This window comes from Camellia sinensis, chromosome 11 (genome assembly GCF_055761805.1).
Source record: "Camellia sinensis isolate YWXY chromosome 11, ASM5576180v1, whole genome shotgun sequence".
In the NCBI taxonomy this organism is placed as follows: Eukaryota; Viridiplantae; Streptophyta; class Magnoliopsida; order Ericales; family Theaceae; genus Camellia; species Camellia sinensis.
In genome coordinates, this window is record NC_138971.1 from 12722688 (window position 1) to 12733148 (window position 10461).

Consider the following 10461-nt stretch of genomic DNA (forward strand, 5'->3'; position numbering starts at 1 on the left):
GCTCAAAGCTTCAAGAACAAACCCTCAAGGCCTCCCTAGTCGAAGTATGGTGTAATAGTGTGTGTTTTAGTGCAATACTATGAACTAAACACAATTTTAGGCTATAAAACACACACAAAATGAAGAGAGAGAGGGAGATATAGAGAGAGAAAGTGTATATAAGATATATATCTATATTTTTCTTTGGTTTTTGCTCAACCAAGACAAAGGAATGGGGGAGGCTCCTTATATAGACAAAGGAAAAGCCCCAAGCTTCTTAGAGAAGCTATTGCAAAAAGGTCAAAAGAACCAAGCTTCCAATGGAAGCTACCCCAAAGGTGCAAGCTTCTTGAGGAAGCCAAGACAAGGGGTCAAAGCTTCCTCAAGAAGCTTTGAGCAAAGGGTGCAAAAAAAAGGGGTCAAAGGTGGAAAACAACCACATATATGCACGGGGGCAAGTCTTGTGCATTCCAGCTGGCATAGCTGGCATGCACCATGCTTGAAAAAGGCAAAAAGGTGGTACTGGCCAGAAAAGGAGGCCGTCGGCCAAACATATGGTCGGCCGGCCACACAAAATGCCGACCGGCCAATGGTATATTTCACCAATGGCCGGTAGCCTCAAAACATGGCCGGTGGCCTCAAGCCATGGCTGGTGGGTGCCAGGGGTAGCTAACAAGCTACTCTCTACCCTCAGAAACAAAAAACACAAGTGTTTGGTGCAAAACCAAACACAGAACAGTCGAGTTGAGAGATCCTGAAGCAAGGCGCGCAGCCGAGACCTCCGGGAACTCAAAACGAAACACGAACGTGGGTAATCACCAAGTGTTCCATCGGTGATGTCCAAGTTTTGAGGACAGTAAAAAATGGGGTGTCTACAGTAGGCGGCGGGGAGGATAGCCGAAATTAGCCGTCGCCAACACGACGCTATCGAATAGATCGGCTTTCTTATAGTTGAGCTAGAGAACAAGAAGGGAAAGGCGGCAGAGGCCTCTCTCCGGGCCGATTCTGAGGCCATGAAAGCGGCAGCAGAGAGAGCCAGGGCTGATTCTGAAACAGATAAGGCCAAGACCATTGACGAATTGAGAATGGCCGTCGAGGGAAGGGCAAATGCCAACAAAGAAGCGCTCAAATTGGCCAAAGAAACAATTGCCAAGCTGGAGGCCGACTTAGAAGAGTCAAAGAGGGCGATGGCAAACGCCGAGTTTGAAATTTCCAAGTCATTCTTGGCGGGCAAGGATGTGGCCGTGGCAGACTACGTAGAAGAAGTACCGAAGTTCGAAAACAGGGGGTTCAAGCACGGCTGGCTTAAAGCCTTGGCTGCCGCTAACGTGGTATCGGAGCAGCCGATTCCGTATGAGCAGGTAGACATTGAGCCGCTGTCGTCTGACCCCGAAGACGGATCTAGAGTCCAGTATTTTTCTTTTTGTTTGTTTTTTTGTTTTGTTTTGTTTTTTTTTTATATTTATTTTGGTGGTATGTATATGTAGGTTTTGTTGGAATTATTAGGTGTTGACTGTTGGTTTTTGTCAAAAACTGATGTAGGGAGGTTTTCATTTGTAAAATGGCTTATGTTTGTGCTCAATTTATGAATGAAAACTACTTTTGCCTTTCTGCCTAATGAATGTGCTTGTTAACGGCTAAATAAGATGTGCAATCATGAAATGAATTTTCTGCCTGATGAATGTGCTTATTAACGGCTAAGTAGGTTGCACAATCATGAATAAAACAAACTACTGAATCTAGCCAGCATGCGAACAACTATATAGCACTGCAACTTAGCCGAATATATTGATAAATCTGCCCTTGCCCCAGCAAGTTGATGAACAGGACAGCCTAAAAACGGCTGTTCAGATGTTTGTTGGGGCACAATGTATATTCGACTCAATTTTGATATTTAGGCCGAATAGATTGATGCATCTGCCCTTGCCCTAGTGAGTTGATGAAGGCCGCCTAATAACGGCAGTTCAGGTGTTTGCTAGGGCACAATGAATATTCGGCTATTAGCTCTAAATTGGCTGATGAATCTGTCATTCGTGAATTGGTTGGGGCAGCCTTTCTGTTTGGCACAAAGACTTGCGTAAGGCCAAATAGATTAATTAATCTGCCCTTGCCCCAGCAAGTTGATGAATAGGACCGCCTAAAAATGGCAGTTCAAGTGTTTGCTGAGGCACAACAGATATTCAGCTCAGTTCTAATATTTAGGCCGAATATATTGATGAATCTACCCTTGCCCCAGCGAATTGATGAAGGCCACCTAATAACGACAGTTTAGCTGTTTATTGGGGCACAATGAATATTCGGCTATTAGCTCTAAATTGGTTGATGAATCTGCCGTTCATGAATTGGCTGGGGCAGTCTGTCTGTACAGCGCAGTGGATTATTGAATTGCGTAAGGCTGAATAGATTAATTAATCTACCCTTGCCCTAGCGGATTAGTGAATGTTGCCGCTGATTATCAGGCATTTATGAATTGGCTGGGGCAGCGTTGAAGGGATCGCTTTGGGAGCGGTGCAGCCGTGGTTAATAAAAAAGGGAGTTGCTGCGTGCGCGTAGGTCCCATTAGCGTGTTAAGACTCAACTCAAACTAGTTTGTCGAATAAGGCTAGATAAGTATGAATGTCAGGTAGACTATTCTTTAATAGTAGAGGAGAAGGTAGGACATTGGTTGAGCTGGACTTAGCGATGCATCAAGGCAGGGAATATTCACGAATGGGAAGTAGGACATCTGAGGAGTGGGAGAGCAGGTCACCCAGAAGGGAGCAGCAATAGCAGGGAAACTCCCCTCATTCACGAACTGAGGCCAGTGGGCCACCGCGCTTGTTGAGTTTTTCAGTCTTTATCGGGAACAAACCGATGACAGAAGCAGACTCAATCATCCGAGATCCAAGCGTGGCAGTCAAATTTGCAGGACAGATTTTTCCGCTGGAAGTCCAGCAGTCGATGATTGGTCAACAAGATTTCGAAGTGTTTTGAGAGGGCGTTCACAGAGCGGTGAAAGGACTGTATACCACTTATGAGATCGGCATGCGGCTTCATGCAGCGCGTCGGGAGATCGAACATAAAGATGAACGTATTCGTAACTTAGAGGCCCACGCGGAGAAGGCCGAGCGATAGTTAAGAAAAGTCACAACAACCGAAACTCATTCGGCCGGCCTGGCTAACCCGATTGTTGAGGAGAGGGTGACCCAGCGTCTTATAAGCCACACGATTGTTGATCGCAACACGGCAAGCATGTTTGCAATAAAAGCTGCAAAGACCAGGGCTTATGAACAAGGCTTTCATACAGGGCGAAAAGTTGGGATAGAGAAGACGAAGGAAAAGCTCGTCGAGGAGGTTTGCCGATGTGAGAATCGTGGATTTAAGCACGGGTGGATCAAGGCTCTCCAGATCGCAGAGTCTCTACGGGTAGCAGGCGTTGATTCGGCGTCCCCATTACACCAGAGTCATCACTCTCCCTTCGCGGCCTTCAAAGTCGAGAAGAGCGATGACGAGGGGGATGCCGAATAAAATTAAACATATTGTACCGCTCTAGCGTAAATAGAGAGCGAATTATGTATTATTGATTTATGCAATAAAACATATTATTTTACACGTTTTCCTGTTGTTTCAGCTTATGTCGCACGTTGTTTTAGTTTGTGTTTAAACATATTAACAATCATCTTCCATCCTTCGTCAACAGAGTTTATGCTTGTTAATAGAATATTCATGAAAAGCGTGCTGAAGTCGGATGCTTGAAACATGTTTTATTTTTATTTTTTCAGCCAATCGTGATATCCACGAAGGGCATCTGAATCCGAAGGCTTATTCAGCCTAAAAGTGTCATTCACAGAAGGGCGCTCTGAATCTAGAGGCTTTTTACTTGGCCAATCGTGATATCTACCAAGGACGCTCTGAATCTAGAGGCTCATTCGGCCCAAAAATGTCATTCACTGAAGGGCACTCCGAATCTGGAGGATTATTCAGCCCAAAAGTGTCATTCACGGATGGGGCTCCGAATTCGGAGGCTTTTTACTTAGCTAATCGTGATATCCACGAAAGGCGCTCTGAATCCGGAGGCTCATTCGGCCCAAAAGTGTCTTTCACAGAAAGGCGTTTCGAATCTGGAGGCTTTTTACTTGGCCAATCGTGATATCCACGAAGGGCGCTCTGAATTCGGAGTCTCATTTGGCCCAAAAGTGTCATTCACAGAAGGGCGCTCCAAATCCGGAGGCTCATTCGGCCCAAAAGTGTCATTCACAGAAGGGCGCTCCGAATTCGGAGGCTCATTTAGTCCAAAAGTGTCATTTACTGAAGGGCGCTCTGAATCCGGAGGCTCCTTCAGTCCAAAAGTGTCATTCACTGAAGGGCGCTCCGAATCCGGAGGCTTTTTATTTGGCCAATCGTGATATCCACAAAGGGTGCTCCGAATCCGGAGGCTCATTCGGCCCAAAAGTGTCATTCACTGATGGGGCTCCGAATTCAGAGGCTTTTTATTTGGCCAATCGTGATATCCACGAAGGGCGCTCCGAATCCGGAGGCTTTCATCTTCAAACTAAAATTTCATGTAGTGATAAGTAATCTTGCATTATAAAAGTGAAAGTTTGCACACGGTGAACATTCAAAATAAATCATCATGCCCCACAAGTCCAGTTAATGATAGAATTTTCACAAATGCGTGGAATTCCAAAGACGCGGCAGACTTCTACCGGACATGTCTTTGAGCCGATATGTCCCTATTCCCGCGATTGAATCGATTTTATAGGGGCCGTCCTAGTTAGAACCCAGTTTGCCGTCAGCCGGATTCCTAGCAGCTGGGAGTACTTTCTTGAGGACCAATTCTCCTGGTTTATAACAGCATAGAGGAACACATTGATTATACGACTTAGCAAGCTGTTGCTGGTACTGTGCTATGGACGCAAGGGCACGGTCTCGCCATTCCTCAATTAGGGTCAAATCCAAGGCCAACATCATGTCATTTTAGTGCATATCAAAAGCTTTCAATTTTAATGTTGGAAGGCCGATCTCCAGGGGAAAGATTGCCTGGGTTCCAAAGCATAAAGCAAACGACGTTTCCCCAGTGGATTGCCTCGGCGTAGTGCGATGAGCCGATAACACATTCAATAATTCTTCGACCCATGCGCCTTTGGCTTTGTCCAGCCTTTTCTTGATGCCGTCCAAGATGGCTTTGTTGGAGGCATCGGCTTGGCCATTGCTTTGTGGATAAGCCGGCGTCGAGAAATAAGGCCGAATACCATACGTGCTGCACAGTTCCCGGTAGACGCCACAATCAAACTGGGTGCCGTTAGGAATGCCAAATTGTGTGATGATATTTCTCCATACAAAACGCTTAACATCAGTATCTTGAATGTGCGTTAATGCCTCCGTTTTGACCCATTTTGTGAAGTAATCTGTCGCGACAATAAAAAATCGCTTGTTGCCCGGGGCACGAGGTAATGGCCCGACGATATCAAGTCCCCATCAGGCGAACGGCCAAGGACTAGTGACAGAGCTTAACTCTTCAACAGGCAAATAGGTTAAGGGGGAAAACTTCTGGCACTGTTCACATTTCTTGACGTAACACTCGGCATCAGCTCTCATTGTCGGCCAATAATACCCTTATGTCACAGCTCGATGAGCCATAGAGCGCCCGTCGGAATGGACACCACAACTACCTTAATGTGTTTCAGTCAGGAGTTCTTTAACTTTGTTTGGATGAACGTATTCTAGATATGGACCAGAAAGGGATTTTTTGTAGAGCTTTCCTTGCGGATCCAAGTAATATCGCAAGGCTTTATTCCGCAGTTTGTGTGCTTCTTTTTTGTCCGTCGGGAGCTGTTCAGAAGATAGGAATGCGTTGATAGGGTCCATCCAGCTCGGACCTGATTCTATGACATCAATTTGGATTGACTCCGAGGAGGCAATGCTCAGCTCAGGGATGAATCCTACTTCAATTGTCCGTTTGATTTCTGAGTTGATGGCGGAGGCTAGGCAGGCCAAGGCATCTACATGCGCGTTCTGATCCTGGGTTATTTGATTTAGTTCATGATGGTTGAACTTTGCTAGCAAAGAATTCGCCATTTTCATGTAAGCTGTCATACGATCACTTTTGGCTGCGTATTCGCCTTTCAATTGGTTGATGACTAGCTTTGAATCGCAAAAAATAAGGAGACGCCAAGCACCAAGGAGATGTGCATTCCGTAAGTCGGTTAACAATGCTTAGTATTCAGCCTCATTGTTCGATGCATCGAAACCCAGTTTGACAGCCTGCTCAATTATTGCCCCGTCGGGAGCCATGATGACTACCCCCTCCCCATTGCCATGTTGGTTAGATGATCTATCACAATACATCTGCCAAATGTTCCCAACATAAATTCTCTAGTTCGGCTTAGGTTGAATCTGATCAGACTTGAAGTCGGCGAGGCCTCCAGTGAATTCGGCCACAAAGTCGGCAAGCACTTGCCCCTTGATTGAGGTTCTAGGCAGAAACTGAATATCGTACTGGCCGAGTTCGGGAGCCCACTTTGAATTGCATCCTGATGCTTTTGCACTACGGAGTACTGACCGGAGGGGGTAGTCCGTTAGTACCCCGATGGTATGCCCCCGAAAGTAATACATCAGTTTTCTTGCTGCCATAATGAGGGCTAGGATGAGTTTTTCCAACGGAAGGTAACGTGTTTCGATGTCAACCATTGCCTTGCTCACATAATACACTGGCCGCTGCTCCCCAAGCTCTTCCATTAATAGAATGGCGCTGATGGCCCGGTCAGAAGCTGCCAGATATAAAATGAGCGGATCACCTGCCGAAGGTGTTGTCAAGAGTGGAACTGATCAGAGGTAAGTCTTCAAACCGTTGAAAGCGGCTTCGCAGTCAGAGGTCCATTCAAAAGCTTTACCCTACCGTAGGGTATGAAAGAATTGTTGGCAGCGATCTGTGGAACGACTGATGAACCTGTTGAGTGTGGCAGCCATCCCCAACAACTTTTGAACCTCCTTGACTGATCGAGGAGAACCGAGTTCCAGGATTACTGTGATTTGCCTCGGGTTGGCTTCGATTTCGCGGTGGTTGACAGTGTAGCCAAGGAATTTGTCGGATCTAATCCCAAATGCACACTTGGAATCATTCATCTTCATTTTGAACTTGCGTAAAATGTCAAATGCCTCTTCCAGATCGGCTAGATGAGTTTGCTCTTTTTTGGACTTGACCACCATATCATCAATGTACACTTCCATAGTACGGCCGAGTTGCTCCTTGAACATGGCAGTGACTAGTCTTTGGTAAGTTGCCCCCGCATTCTTCAGCCCAAAAGGCATAACCTTATAGCAATAGGTTCTTCTTGGGGTAAGGAATGCAGTTTTGTCTTGGTCCTCTGGATGCATGGAAATTTGATGGTAGCCTCTGTAGGCATCGAGGAAGCTCATACGTTGATGACACGCTATGGCATCTATGAGTTGGTCTATTCTGGGGAGGGAAGAACAATCCTTGGGACAAGCTTTATTTAAGTCCGTGAAATCCACACAAACACGCCAAGTCCCATTTTTCTTCTTTACAACCACAGTATTCGACAGCCATGTAGGATAGGTAACTTCCCGGATTGCCCCAACATCAAGCAACAGGTCAACTTCTTCAACAACGGCAGCAGCGTGTGCTGCGGCTGACCGCTTTCTTTTCTGAATAATCGGCTTACATTTGGGGTCAACATTTAAACAATGCTGAGAAACAAATGGATCCACCCCCGACATCTCATACGGTGACCATGCAAATACGTCAAGGTTGCCGAGTAAGAAAGTAATTAGTTGCTGCCTGTCAACTTTATTCAGGGAGGTGCCGACCATGAAGACCCTGTCAGGATTCCCATCAATTTTAACTCGATCCAGGGCTTCCGTGGCCTTTTCACTTGGGAGCCGCCTAACATCGTTGAGGCTCTCTCGATCCGACACCTTAATAGAATTCACTTCCAGCTCCCTTGGTGTCTTTGTGGCAAGGAGATAACAAGCTTGTGCCAATTTCTGGGAACCATGGATTTGTTCAATGCCGTGTTCGGTTGGGAAGCGAAGCAGTTGATAATAGGTGCTCGGTACGGCTTGCATGGTATGCAGCCAAGTTTGCCCCATGATGAGATTATACGGCGAAGAAAGCTTGACAATCAATAATTCCACATCCACTGATCGGGAGCCCGCTCAAACTGGTAGTGTGATTTTGCCCAACAGGTATTCTGGATTAGCGTTGTAGCTGAATAACAGATAATGAGCTGGGGACAGATCCGACTCAGTGAAGCTGAGTTTCATGAAGGTTTTGTAGTACATAACTTCCAAAGTACTCCCTTGGTCAATGATAACACGTTCAACGGTGAATCAGTTTATGCGTAGTTCGATAACCAAGGGATCGATGTGCGGGAGCATTACGCCGACCAAATCAGAATCATCGAAAGCAATATTCGGAGCTTCATGGGGCCGTTTCGTTGGTGTGATTTGCTTCTGGGGGTCAGGATGCGACTGAATTATATGTATCACGGATGTCGTCGGCAAGCTGTAAATCATATGGATCACGCCGAGTGGGGGTGAATCTTGTCGTAGAGCAACTGTTTTGGTTGAATTGTTTTTTCGGACGTGTTGCTTAAGCCGACCATCTTGTACCAACTCCCCAAGATGATCTTTCAAGGCATAACAATTTTTGGTATCATGTCTGTGGTCTTTGTGATATTCGCACTATCTATCCTGTCACCTCGTGTCAGGAGGTCCGACCATCTTAGGTGGCCATTTGAAGAACGGAAGATGTTGAATTTTAGACATAACCGTGCTGATCGACTCCGACAACTCCGTATATTTCTTGTTTGCGCGCCTGCCATCCACTTGAAGTTGTTCACTAGCCCGTTGTGGACATTGGTAATTTAATCGGTGTGAATCTCATCCTCTGTCTCGTTTAGCCTGATTCCGTGGTTTAGGGCTCCGCGAAGGTATAAAATTGATCGGCTGAACGATCTCAGAGGGGACCCTCTTGTTGGCCTTATGCCTGGCTTTAACCCACAGGGCGTCATCTTTCACTTTGCAGTATTCCTTGACTTTCTTCATTAGCGACCAGACTGTTTTGGGGGGCTTTCTGGTCAAGGAGCAACGGAGGGAACTATCAGGGTACAACCCCATTTTAAAGGTGGTAACGGCTATGGTGTCATTGCAGGCATTATCTACGAGATTAAAGCATTCCCAATAGCGCGCCGAATAAGCCCGTAGGGTTTTCCCGGGTTGAATTTGCATTGCCCAGAGAGAATCGGCCTGCTTCCGCTGGACCTCATTGGTGATGAACCTTGCCCTGAAGGATTTTTAGAGTTGATGGAAGCTCTTTATCGATGCCGGTTCCAATTTATAATACCATCTGATATCCCAAACTGCTGGGAAATATTCGGCACATGAGGGCCTCATCGTCTGCATGTATTGTCATGGCTTGCTTATAGTGACAGATGTGATCGGTGGGGTTTGATTTTCCATCATAGAGGGTGAACGATGGATCTTTGAACTTTTTGGGTAGTACCGCCCTTGCGATCTATCGCACAAAGGGGTCATGTTGATCCTTTTCATCTGAATCATTTCTTCTTCGTTTAGTCCTTGCGCGCAGACTCCCTTCAGAAGAGCTGGAGACTTCGACTCATCCCTTATTTTTGGATCCTAGGGATGACAAGTCAGAATCACTATTACTATCTTGTCTCCGAATTCGAGGTCGTCGACCATCCTTTAGCAGAGGTCGTCCCGGATCTTAGCACGCGGCCTGTTGGGACTTTGCCACCTCCAAGGCCAAATCCTGTCGAAGGCGTTTGTTCTCAGCCATTATGTTTTCCAGCCTCTATTCGTTTTGCTTCGCCTGATCCATAATTGCTTGCATTATCTCATGCGCTGATGTCGAGGGTGAAGTTTGGGCAGCTGAGTCGAAGTTCAAGGCTCTTCGTGCGGTAATGTTTTCTAGTCCAAGCATGTTGCTTGGAGTGGTGTCAACTCGTGGTGTAAGGTCGTCAGCAACTACTGGAGGATCTTCCGTCATGCTCACTATGGATGTGTTGGAGTATTCCTATAGACGGCGCCAATTATGGAGAAGTGGTTTGGAAACACTCTTTGGATCCAATGGGATGCTCGAGATCCTCATCCAGCCACCTGAAAAGGAATGAACACTTCGGTCGGGAGTGCCAAAATTAGCACTTCGACGGACAAGTCGGTGTATACTCTCTTGGTTGCTTATATCTCAAGTTTAGACTTTTTCTCACATACCTCTTGTTAGCTGATACTCTCCTTATTTATAGTCGTTCTTGATGTTGACGGTTGGGCCCACCTTTCTTCCAATGATTAATCCCTCATTCGGCTAACTGTTCGTGCTCGGTCTGGTCTATAGTTGATTATTCGGCCTTTGTCCCTCTGGGATAGAGCCCTATAATTCACAATTTGGTTTCTTTCCTCAACTTATTCGGCCTCCGTACGTAATAGATTTATTCGGCCCCCACAAGAATGAATACTGAACAC